We start from the raw sequence: 13,719 nt of genomic DNA, 5'->3' as shown, positions 1-13,719 counted from the left end.
GCTGATTTGATGTTTTCTTTACATTTCCTTGAGGCTTCAGACAATCGACTTGAAGTTGACTCAACGTATTATTGTTTGAGATTTCCTGTTTTCGATTTCAGGAGCTCGCTTGGTTTTCTTTAGCCTGCTAGGAATATTCTGGATTGTCAAATAACACAGAATAAAATAGTATAAATCTCTGAAAAGTGTGAGGACGCTGATGTCAAATCTGAAAAAGTAAATAATGTCAAATCTTAACTGCTACAATGTCAAATAGTGCATGAAAGGCAAACTGAAAACCAGATTCAGCAGCAGGAGATCCTACTGGTTCGATGAGCTGAGGTAAAAGACAGAGAAATCAAAATAAAACTAAAGTGGGTATAACCTGGTTGGAATTGTTTTGTCTACAAATCACGGTGTTTCCATTTTGACTCTTGGCAAACAAAGCGTCTTGGCGCCCGCATTTAGCTCCGATCTGTATTGTCCCTTCGACCTGTTAGTGTGACCTGTGCTGCCCAGAAGCCAGAACGACTTCTTTTAAAAGAGCCTCTTATTTCCTCTTAACGCACTTCAAAAACACCCGCAGACAGGAATGGACTCAGCGAGAACAATAATACTGAACTGTCAAGAGCAGACTGTTATAGTTGCTGCACATACCTACCTACAGCACAACCAAAGTATAATAGAGGCAATTTTCTTACAATTACTGCAGATTTTGCACATTTATGTAGACTCTGTGATCCGAGAAACAACTGAGGAGGAGAGCCAAGTTAAAAAGTGCAACGAGAGAAAAGACAGAAAAGTGTTGCGTGCTGCAGACACAGCTTGGTGGAGCCTCTATAGGAAGCCAAAAGGGAAGACCAAAGGCTGGGTCAACACAGATGCTTCAGCCTCTGGCTGCATTAAGGCTGTCAGCAGCCAGAAACCAGGGGAGGGTGCTTTGTGAGAGTGTGTGTGCATTGGAGGGAGAGAGACTGTAAGTATGCATGTGTTGTGCAACTGTATGTGTGTGTGCGTGTGTGTGTATGTGAAGGAAATGATTCTGGTGGGGTGGAGGACACCCTGTGCTCCTCAGACATTAGCTATTGTACCCAAAAGTCTTTGTTGCTCTGTAGTAATTATGAACTGTGTTTGTTGTTCGAGTGTCTGCCGCTCGCTTTATGGCACGACCAGACAAAGATGGGGCTCAGTGTGTCTCCTGGCTGAGTTGACAGAAGCACAATTCTGCTTCCCCGGGCAGAACAGCAGTGCAACAATGAAAATCTTGAGCAACCTTGTTTAATCCTGCACACTACAGTGCAGAGTTAAAGAGCAGCTCAGTAGAGCGCATACCTCCGCCAAGGCCCAACAGTCCCCTTTAATTCAATCAAGCCGACACCAACATCAAAGAAAACATGATTAAAGGTTGTGTTTATACAATTTTTATGTAGACAAATCATTTTTAAAACATAGTATGTCTCCAGAGTTTGTAGAAAGGTGCAGAACAAACTCATTTCCTTAAAAACAATGACTATTGTGAATTAATAATTTTTAGTTTCAGCAGCACAGAGAGTCTTGGCACTTGAATTGGATAGAAAATGTAAAAAATGCTGATTTGTACAGGATGCACCCAACATACTGAACTCAAGCACGTTATATTAAATCTGGACACAGCGTTGGAGGCAGAACCCCGTTCATTCCTATGAAAGCTGCTCAGTGGCGTTTTGAAGCCAAAAGAGCTCGACTTCCCAAGTATGAAAATACCTGGAACTTCCGTGCCGTGGGGCCCACAGAGACTTCCACTGGCTGAGCCGGCTAACTTCTGGTTTAGCGCCCGGCTAACTTGAATTGGGATAAAGTAATATAAACCTGCAGCTCTTCTAGACTTGGGGGATAAGAATGCCACATTTAGTGGCTGGCTGTTATTAAAACATCTTTAAATCCACTCGATCCGGATATTTATTTGGATCGGCATCAAATTGTACTCACTCATAGATACCAGCTGCCTGATTTGTTTGGGTTTTTTTCTAATCAGGATCCATGCATTATTTCGTGAGAAATCAACGAAAATGCAGAAAAATACTGCAATGTTAAAGACAGTGAGAAAAAATCCTGGATCTGTCCCTTCATCTGGATCATCACCAAAGCTTAAGGGCGTCTACTCTGGCCGAGACCCATCGTGCATTCAAGTTTTGTGGAAATCCGTTAACTAGTTTGTCCTGCAACAAACAGACATGCTAAAACATACCCTCCTTGGCAGAGGTAATTACAGTGAACTAGTGGAAAAAAATGCATATCCTAATATAAAACCTATATAATACCAGCTTGTACAATAGCTTGTGTCATACAACCAACGATCTAAAGCTGTGTTTCCATCTAACTGTGCAAGTATGATTCTTAAAAAGAGAGAAAGGGAAAGGCTGATTCAAGGGATTTAAGGGCATCAAATTTGCTTGACTGTTAGATGGAAACACAGCTATAGCAAGTTGGTTGTATGACACAAGCTGCTGTACACCACAGTTGTAGCTGGTATTATATAGGTTTGTCTTTTCTGATAAGAAACTTCCAATGTGCTTAAAAATGCGCTGAAGGAAAGGAGACTATTGTGATGTGTTGTCAGCACTGATCATAAATTTATAGTCACATTTTCCGTTCATCTTCATGATCTCATTAGAAAAGTTAACTCCTCATGTGGCTGTTTTATTCTGTAACTGCAACAGTTTGGATTGCCCCTCTTAAGCATCAACCTTCACAAACTCCATTGAGAAACTCTTTGTGGTGAGCTGAGGGATTGTGGGGAAAGGTGACCTGAATTGTGTCGAGCAGTAAATTAACAGCAGCGTGCTCCCGGCATGTTTTAGTGGTTTCTGACATTTTGTTGTGGTTGTGGCGGAGGAGGTGGTGATGGCGAAGCTGGGGGTGTCTGGAAGTGAGACCGGCAACAGAGGCGGGAGGTCTCTTAGACTTTGTGAGAAAGTTTGTATTTAATTCCCATTTCCTCTCATTGTGCGGCAAGCTGGCCCGGCTCCACACGCACTGATCCTGTTGGGCCCTGGGAGCCTAAGCAAGGGTGTCACTCACACCTTTCAGGCCCCTTGAACTACCCCCCTCGATTCCTCTCCAACTGCTGTTACAAACCCCTGACCTCCATCCCAACATACCCCATGATGTCTGATGAAGAAACCACCTCTCAAGGATCACGGAAAACTAGCATCACACGTGTGATTACATGAGTGACTGTGTGTGTGTGAGAAAATGTGTTTAAGCGAGTGATTGAGATGATGAAAGACACAGATTTCGAGACAGAGCATGTGTGTGAGTGTTAAAATCTAACAACCTCCATCTAATGAAGTCGGATTTCCCCAAAGATAAAGTGCTCTAATGCCTTGATAACCCCAGTATTATTTCTATAGAGGTTCAATGTGTTTACGTACTCATACTGTATGGCCTATCAGTGTTTTTTAAAAGGAAGGAGATTTCCAACACTGCGTGGTGACAAACTGACAGGCTGGCACACTATAACCCCGGCTCCATCGCTCAACTGAGGCAGCCAGCCAATTATGTTCCACTGGAGTTTGGACACGGGTGCATTCAGGAGAGACTTGACAGCATCAGAGGGCGGGCCATGTTTATTCTTATGAAAGTTTCTCAGTGCTGCATAAAAAAGTTTGATCTGATGAGTTCAATATGGAAGGCATAACTTCTGCATTGTGAGGCTCACAGAGCGTGTGCACCAGAGACCTCCACCAGCCAAGCAGCTAACCGGGTTTAGACCATCGCTAAATTAAACGGGTGACATCGCTAAGGTGAAATGTCTGAGAGCCAAAAAGATGCCAAACCCACCCCAGCCACAGTTTGCTCACACTGCTGCAATGTGGAAAAAGATACAGAATGATCTGGTGCCGTGCCACCATCTGCGAATGTAGCACAAAGAACTCAAACCTAGTTTTGATTTTACGAAAATGATAATAAATGTACCTTGTAACCTTGGATAAAATGATTAAATCGTGACTCTTCTGGACATTACTTTCTTCAGTATTATTGAATCAAATGGTTTCACTTGTTGTGAAATGAGTGATTTTGTGGCGTTTGTGCCGCTCCAAAAGAGTAAACAAGTAAATTTACAGTAAGCTTATGGGAAAGTCTTTTTGGATCCATGTGCATCGCATGAAAGTACATTTACAATATTTGGCTCAAAAGCCTGGAGCTGTCATGTAAATTGTATTTCTGACTGTGGCAACAACTAATACTGTAGTCCCTCATTTCTTCTGGTATTTCCAGAATCCACGACAGAGTCATATGTTTTGGTTAAAATGGATGCAAAATCACACATATATTTTACTGGACTGCCATGAAATTTGGTAAAGATATCCACGGTGCACCAGATAAAACCAAAACACCCAAAGTAAACCTCGTCGTGGTCTCTTGCGCTGCTATACTGTCTAAATTTTTGAGATGGGTTTTTATGAGATGGGTTGGTTGATGGCAGAGATTATTCTCTCAGGATGAGTCAAGACTTAAATTAACATTAGCTGTCCTTGTTGTTTAATGTCATTATTAGCATGTAAGCTCAGCATTAAGCTCAAAGAACCGTTGCACAACCTCACAGAGCCACAAGCGGTACACTCTTTAGTCTTGTTTAGACGATCTATGACTTAAACCAGATTGATGTCAGTACTAACATGAGATGCAGCACTGATGCAATGGATTTAGGACATTAAACCACCTCCTTGGCAAAAGGACTTGAAGACAGGAGAGTGTTGAGATCACGCCAAATGAAGCGTTCTTTCCCGACCTTTGTCACATGTGGCTTCCTTTTCTCTCCCACACTTCCTGTCACTTTCCACTGTATATACTTTCTCACAAAGAAGAAGTGCCGTTTAAGTAACCTTCAGGGGAACACGCCTTTAACAGATGGATCGACACATGGAACGATAGGAAATGATTCGACAAGGGACAAGAAAATACAAAGTCAGCATGGCCACAGGGTGAGCAGGATGTGTATAACTGATGAGATACACAGTAGAAGTTGTGGAGGATGCTATATCATCTTATCTCCCTAAGATGGCATAACTTTATATGATATAGATACGAAGGCATGCATGCAGAGATTTATACACATTCATGGTCTTTCAGCCCTTTTGTGATGGATTTTGGGGTGAACTGTCCCTTTAATGTTAACTTTTAATACTTTTCTGGAAAGCTACAACATGCACGTTTTTGTCAGCTGGAGAAGACGAGATGAACATGTCTCATTCTGTTTCCTCTCTGACAGACAAAGCCAGTGAGCGCTGAGCAGCCGGCATCATATCCACCGAGGCATGAGTAATGAGGCTGGGAAACATGACTAAAGTTTACCTACCTGTCCTGACAAAAATACTGCTGGTGCTCCAAAGGCTAGTTGATCATTTTGTGACATTTATGTGTTTACTACCACAGTATGTTGATAGACAAGTTTAAAGCATGAAGTGTTGAACTTTGACCTTGAAAATATGTAAAAACATGAACTGATGTGTGTGACTCATGAAACTGAAACGTGTCTGTGATGCTATTTTTAAGGATTAAGCAACTACAGTGTGACGAGTTGCAGTCTCAGACATGAGGAGCCCATTTTCAAGCAACACAGAAAATTGTGTCAGCGTGTGGATCTTAAAGTGAAACTCTCGCCAAAAAGCAACCGAGTCTTTATTTATGATTGGGTATGAGTCAAACCTTCACGTACAAGCACACTCATGACCAAAGAGGCACTTTTAAGATTTACTGTAGTTTCGTTTTGGGGCAAGCTCATTTTGAACGGGAGTACATAGGGCATACCACGACGGCATCAAAATGTCTATTTTTAGACCACTAAGAAGGCTCCACACATCATGAAACTTTACTGGTAGCATCACCAGGGTTACTCTCCGTCATGATGGCCGCACTCGGAGATCGACACTTTTTGCCTGGAATGGCGGCGGCGCGCCGGAGTCCCAGTAGCTAAGCGTAAGTAGTTCAAAACCGTCTTTTTCACACACTTTGTGTACACAAACAATGTTCTTACTGCTCGTGTCATGAGTAGAGACCCTGGTGATGCTACCATTAAAGTTTCATGATGTGTGGAGCCTTCTTAGTGGTCTAAAAATAGACATTTTGATGCCGTCGTGGTATGCCCTATGTACTCCCGTTCAAAATGAGCTTGCCCCAAAACGAAACTACGGTAAATCTTAAAAGTGCCTCTTTGGTCATGAGTGTGCTTGTACGTGAAGGTTTGACTCATACCCAATCATAAATAAAGCCTCGGTTGCTTTTTGGCGAGAGTTTCACTTTAAGAATAAGTTCACCCAAAAATGAAAATTCAGCCATAATCTACTCACCCTCATGCCAATGGGAAGTTGGGTGAAGTTGTATAGTCCAGAAAACATTTCTGAAGCTTCCCAGCAAAACCTAAAACAAGTGAAAAAAACACGAAATGGCTCCATACAACTTTTCCGCTGTGATCCAAGTCACTAAAAGCCCAGAGATCCGAGACTGATTTGAAAAGATGTTATGTATACCCTTTTTAAAGCTGCAATCTTTGCTGTAGCTGCTGAGATAAAGCATTAGCGTGCATCCTTTCTGAAGTGGGTGCACGAGTTCAACCGCACATCGGGGGTGTAAATAAGGTCTTTTCTCTTGGGATCTTGCAGCTTCCAGAGACTTGGATTACGCTGGACGAGCTGTATAGAGCCATTTTATGTTTATGTTTTTTCAGTTGTTTTTTTCATCTACTTCAGCTGTTTAGGAGAAGAAACTTCTGACTTCCCATCAGCATGAGGGTGAGTAGGTAATGACTGAATCTTCATTTTTGGGTGAAATTACAACTGCAATAACTGCATTTAAACCAAGCAGTTTCATCATATAAATAACAGTGAACGTAATGTTTGAAGAGAAACTGTTATTTATACGTTTTTTTTTACTTTATTAATATACCATCTAATAAATACTGTATACCTGTAATCGCTGACATGTCTTACATTTAACACTGTGCCTATTCCTGTTTCTTCTAAGAATTTGTCTGCAAAAAGTTCTTTTAGATTTGAAAATATGATATTTAATCTTAATCTTGTTTCAAAATATACTCATTTGAATTTGTGGTATGTTCTTAAATTGATCATGAGCCTGTGTTTTATGCATGAATTAGTCAGGAAACGTACAGGTCAAACAAGCTACAGCACATTTGATAGAGTGACACCATAACTACATTATTACACCTAAATTAGGGGAGTTTTTTTTCTTGTTTGTTGGCCTTCATTTTTTGTACTTTTGCAAAAAAATGTAATTAAGAATTATTTTCTAATATTCATTTGACTTATTACCTAATATAAGTCTGACCTCAAGTAATTTGATCTAAAAACAGCTTAAATATTCATAATCAGAGCCAATTTATTTCATGTTTTTTCAAGATTTGTGGTCAAGTCAAATTATATAGCTGCATAGACAGATAATTTTACTAGTATTAAGTCATTTTCTCCTCACATCCAGTGTTTATTTCTTGTATTTTACTTCTTTGTAGTGTGTCTTTATGGACTATACACAAACACACTTACTGTAAAGCCACGTGTATGCAGTCACACAAATATAACTCGGATGAAGCAACATTTCCCCAAACAGTCTCTTCCTGTCCATTCATCAGTCCCACACTGGAAAAAAAAACAACACGGCGAAGAATTGATGCACAGTGACCCCCCTCCCACCAACACCGGTCTCCCAATGTGCCCCCCGGGGTGAGGCTGGGGCACTGGGAACGGCGACGAGGTGGTCTGGGTCCATCACCAGATGCAGAGCGGGCTGACCCTCCAACGTGACACCAAACAAACCTTCCATGTAGTCAGGGATGTTGATGGATGTTGATGTTATATCTTCACAGGTAGATATACTGTGCACACACGGACGCACACCTCATTAATGGTGTTATGGAAAGCCTCTGGATCAGACTGAGGAAGCTGTAATCATAACAGCATGTAGTCGACCTCTAGCGTAGCTTTAGGATCATGAAGGATAACAAGATTTCAGCGGACAAAGCAAGATAAGTAAAATGAGACGGGGGTAATATTTTCCAGATCAGGAGAAATGGTTTTGCAATCATTTCCTTGTTTAGAAAGGTGAATGTTGCATATAAAACCTGAGAACGTGAACTGTTCTGCTGGTTTTGCATATCAAAAGCAGCTCCCAAAAGAATACAAGGTTTTCTCGGAACTATAATTTCTGTTTGGTCACAGTTGTGGATACAGCTCTGGCTTTGCTCTTATATTATCAGAATAAAAACACTGTAAAAGCATCTGAAAGGAAAAATTGGCATGATATTTTTAGCGTGTTATCTATGTTCAGAAACGTGAAACAGCTGTTTTTTTCATTACTCTCATTATGCAAGTTAGCGCAGCAAATCCCAATCACAGGAATAGAATATCTGTCCCATTGGAACATGGGTATCAAGGAAATTGTGGAAAGGGAGTGGTGCTGAATCGAGCCAACATGTCTCTGGAATATTATAGGCGTTTTTTAAGGAAGTTGAATAACACCCTGGGAGTGCTGCGCTGAAAGGCAGAAAAATGCATGAGCTGAGGCTTTGTGCAAATGCGCCTTGAGACTGCAGTCGCAGAGGTCCCGGAAGAACGATTCAGCCGCTTGTTACCTGGGGAAAGGATGTGAGATGTTAAGTTAAAATGACAGAGTGAGTCGGAGGAACACTTGTGAGGTTGTAAGTGAGCAGAGAATGTCAGAAAAAGAAAGAGGCAGAGACAGAGAGAGAGAGAGAGATAGAGCGAGAGAAGGAGAGAGAGATGGATGAGCTGTTGTTGCTTGTCCACAGTGTCCAGAGAACTTGAGCCAGATTCAGGAAGTTGTACTGCTGCTGGAGGCTGATATGTGTGTGAAGGAAGTGGAGGGAGCGCAGGGGCAGGAATCACCCTACAGGCAGGAAAAGGCCTGTGGAGGTGATGGCGGGGGTGGAGGTGGAGGGTCTCGGCTCCTGTCTGATAGCTGTTTGCTCAACACAGACACACACACACGCACACACAGACTGAAACACACGGACATGCTCTCACAGCTTCACAGTCCACGGGTTCTCATTCCCATCGGCCTGCGAGTGGGAGCGAGGGACGAGTCGGTGCCAAAGCATGCATGCACCCGCACTGACTGAGGAAGTTGATTTAAAGCATTTTATTACATGCAACAGTGCTGCTCTGCATACAGAAGTTCTGCCAAATGTGCAGTCAGTCATCGTAGGATATCCACTTCTTACTGTACATCTGCTTTAGTGGGAGAAACTGTAGTTGTTGAGGGTTTTACAGCTCCAGAAGCTAAAATGAAATGCAACATTCTTTGTGCATCCATTGGGTTTTGGTGTGTAGAGGAGTTTGGTTAAGAAATTGTTCGTTGGTTTGGCCTTGCTGCTTCAATAGATCAGGTTTCGATGTAGCTTTCAGGCAAAAGTTTAAAAAAATGCTGGTGATTCTTGATGGATTCTGGTAAACAAATCACCAGAATAGATATTGGCAATGGTATGTGGAAACTGTGTGTTCCTTTACGATGAACTATTACATTTCTTTAAACTGGCAATAAGACAAGTTTTCTTCTTCAACGTATCATTATGAGGTAAATGTCGATTGCGCAATATAATGGATATGTATCACTATGCAATTTTGTCTGCCATCAAACACTCTGTCACCCAGGAAAAGGAAGTTTAATTGTCGATGTGTTTCTAGGACTGAATAAACTCATGCTTTGTCGTGTGTTGTTGATATTTGCGGTTCTTAAGAAAATAGAAACGGTCCAGCTGTCTTTGCAACAGAGGCAGCAACAATTCCACGTGGAAACACTATTGGGGAAAAGTCAATTTTATGTTGTTATGCTTACGTGGTTAGGGTTAGGAAATAACCATATTTTGGCCAACTTGGTTGTGGCACAACAAACACGACCTCAAACTATTTCTAGGTCTCGTAAAAAAAATCCTGTTTTCTTGCCACAAACATACTGTAGCTGGAAAATGTCCTGACTACCTGTCAAAAATATCTAGTTTCTGTCTTGTTAAAAAAAAATTCAGTGGTTTAGCACTTACAAATGTTGAAACGCTGTCTCGAACAGTGGACTCTCACTCGGCAGCAATCTTGACAGCTGTAACGACACCGCCATCTCCTATACCTCCTGTCATGAAAGTCAGCTCATATACAGTACAAATAATGTGAACATGATGTGATATGTATTGTATTAATATTGACACGATACAAATCTGAGCACATCTGTGGTTTGCAGAAACGTAAAATTCTGGTAACCAGGTTGCATTTTGAAAGCCTTCTTTACAAGGCGCTATCTTGCAAACCTGCTCTTTAAAGCAACATCATGTAGGAATTGGCATTTTGTGCAATTTGATGCCCCGCACAGTTTCTGAGTGCAACAGCACCGTCATAAATACAAACCCAGGTCTGTAACAGTTTGTCAGACGTAACGTAGGTGCTAACTGCAAACAAAACTCATTACATCATAACAATGTAATGTGTTGAAAACTTGAAGCAAACATGTATGTAACGCTGTGTTCCTACCCTCTCACTGAAGTTACATAGTGCAGAAACAAGTGATGGGGGGCAGAGTGGCTGAGACAGAGACACCATTCACCCTATTACAAGACACCATAACATGATTCTGAAGCTGATACTTTAAGGTCAAAAAGTTACATAATGTTGCTTTAAAACAGCTACAACAGCTTTCATTTTTGTGAGGACACAAGGGATATGAGCACCACAGCCTCCTTTAATAAAGACCTTGATCTGGCTAGCTAGTTATTTCAAGGTAAAAAAAAAAAAAAAAGAACGTGAAAAAAAAGAAACGTGATAGACGGCAGCTGGACACAGCTGATTCTGCATTAAAGACTAGGGTCCTGCATTGACCACCTCAGTATTTGTAACTATAAATGACTTGGTTTTTAAACTTTCTAGCAGCTTCTATCCAACAACCCATGAAAAAGGATCCATCTAGTGATTAAACAGGTAGCCAGCAGCAGAATGTGAATATTGGCTTAAAGCTGAATCGTGTGCACCCTTGAATAATTTCACAGACGGGACACCTGCAGAGGGTGTTGCAGATACAGATCTCTTCTGCAGGCGCAGTCTTTCACACTGCGTCATACTACCAGCATGTGAGACATTACAAACACAAATTCCTCGCTGAACCATTACTGAATCCTGCAGCACTCTCCCTTTTCGCATAAATATTCTCACCGCATTCACAGAGGGATTAGAAAAATGCACAGTTGGATCTTATTAAGAATGTGTTGACTTTTACATGAATCTCCCAAAGTTAGCAGGTCGTCAGTAACCAGGCAGAGGTATAACACAGCGAGCCACAGAGGAGGTGTTTCTCTGCTTGTGGAAGCATTTTTCTGCTGTGAGTTTATCCGTCAGCGTATTGTTGGAGTACGCTCACACAACCATGACATCCAAAACAAACAGTATGGTAATAGGAACTACTGATTAACGGGCCATTAGGATAAATCATTTGCCTCACTGACGAAGCATTCAGGTCATTAAACACGAACTCGAATGCTTTTCAGGGTAGGAAGGAATCAAGCTTTATGTTTTATATACAGTAGGTGTTTTTATTCCACCATCAAAGAGAGAAACTGGAAGCCTGATACTAACAGTTCCCAATTCTGCTCCTTCTGTATATACAGTATTACACCTGTAAGAGGTGGCAGGAGCTCAAGCCAAACAAATACTGACTCTGACTGCATGGTAGAGCTACTGAGGTATGTAATGTTACACCACTGAGCACATATAGTCAGGAAACTCTTATATTAGATTAAATGAGATGAAACTTAAACAACCTCTGTGTTGAAACTGGGTCATCACCGCAGCAGAGTGAAGGATGTGAAGGAGAAAGAGACAAAAGGGACTTTTTTTTGTCTTTTGCACTGAAGCACATGTCGCACAGCACCTCGATTAAAGAAATTAAGAGTGTCACATTTAAGTCATTGCAATAAAAGAGCACTCAGAGAGTGCTGATTTTAAATAAGACTGCAGCTGTTTCATTAACAGATTTACAGATTTAAAGCAGATGTGCAGAGAGCCCCCCTCACGTTATCACATTTCCAGATGGGGATCACATATGGACTCACAAACTCGCAAAAATGTGAACAATGTGTGCGTCTATCACCTTGTAAAATTTACACCGAGGAGGTCGCACATCACAAAGGTTACAGCAAGGCAAGAACAAAATGTGACTCCAGCCTGTTGAGCGCTGAAGATTGTCTCATCTCGATATTTAATGGCTGACTGCAGGCTTGTTTGTCACATAGCTCTTCCTCAAGCCCCTCTGTCCATTGTTATGTACCGTGCGACACGTGTTGTTATTTCCCTCCTTTCTCGAGGCCTTCTCATCTTCCCAAGGAGCCGTGAACTCAGACCGCCACCACTTCGCTGAGAGGACAAACAGTAAACATCCCCTGGTAGAAAACGCAGGGAAAGCCCCTGGTCTCCTCCAAAACTCTTAACCAGAATCTGATTACAGCTCCACTAATGACCTTAAACTTGAGCTGTCTAAATGTGATTTTTTTTTTATTGAGTATAAGGTCACACTTACTACAAAGGTCCTGTACAACAAATGTCTTATAGTCAAGTGCATTGGATCTTAGACTGTCACTGTTGCATTCTGAAAAACTAAAAAACTCCCCAATACAAGGACAAAACATTGTAAACAAGGTGAAAACAAGTGATCAAAAGTATTTCTTTGATTCTTTTTGTGTCAAAATTCCTCCTAAAGCGTTGGAATTTAAGTACTAGTTTGAGTTCATGTTTATGTTCCTGAAAGTTTGTTTAATTCTTATAGAAACAACTGATGATCGACTGGGATTTTGCCGCATCAGGATGGTAGCTGTAAGGTAAACATACCGGCACACACTTAACTCTGGCACGAGTTAGATCAAACAACTAGAATAGCCAGATAACAAGTAGCTTAACAGTCACGTATTTTAATAACGGTGAACACTTGCACATTCACTTTTATCTGTAAATCTCACATCAAAGATGGTGCATCTTTTCTATATTTGACTGTTGCATTATTTACAGTGTGCCTCAAGCTGCCTGGATATTTTCATATCAGCAGCGGAAGAATATTACTTGTAGGGGTTAACACAAGGAGAATTATCACCCGAGGCTGCAGTTCCTCTCAGCCCTACAGATCTCTTTAGCGTCTCTTAGCTCATTTCTTTGGTACAACAGCCTACAAGTCTTCTGTTCTTGTTTACACTCTAACTATTCTCATCAGCTGCAGCAGGCAGCTATTGTCATCAAAAAGCTCTGACAAAATGTGTTAATTGATATTTGATAAAAGAAGACTCACCTCTGTTTACCTTCATCTTATCTATAAATGTGCTGTCAAATTTACCCACAATGTTACAGAATCACTTTGTTAATTATTCTTCAGGCCATTTTTTAAAGATGCTGAGTAGATAAACAACATGTCCTCATACCTAAACTGCTAAATAGGTTGATTGCCAATTACTCCCAAAGCAACATTTAGAAATGTTGGGCAGTACCAGTGACAGGTGTGTCAGAACTTCGTCATCACGTGGTTAACATTGTGAAAAGGCCACAGCTGGATTAATTTAGGCACCAACTACTTGGTTCTGCCTAGGAAAGGAAAGGAACATAGTTTTGATTTAAATAAGTAAGTTAAGTTACATTACATACTGGATTAAAATTAGTCAACACCGATTATTGGTTTCACACAGGACATGAACAACAGTTGTCG

Source organism: Pagrus pagrus, assembly GCF_965226575.1.
Source record: "Pagrus pagrus genome assembly, chromosome: 6".
In the NCBI taxonomy this organism is placed as follows: Eukaryota; Metazoa; Chordata; class Actinopteri; order Spariformes; family Sparidae; genus Pagrus; species Pagrus pagrus.
The sequence above is the reverse complement of the archived record's forward strand: the minus strand, read 5'-3'. Positions refer to the sequence as shown.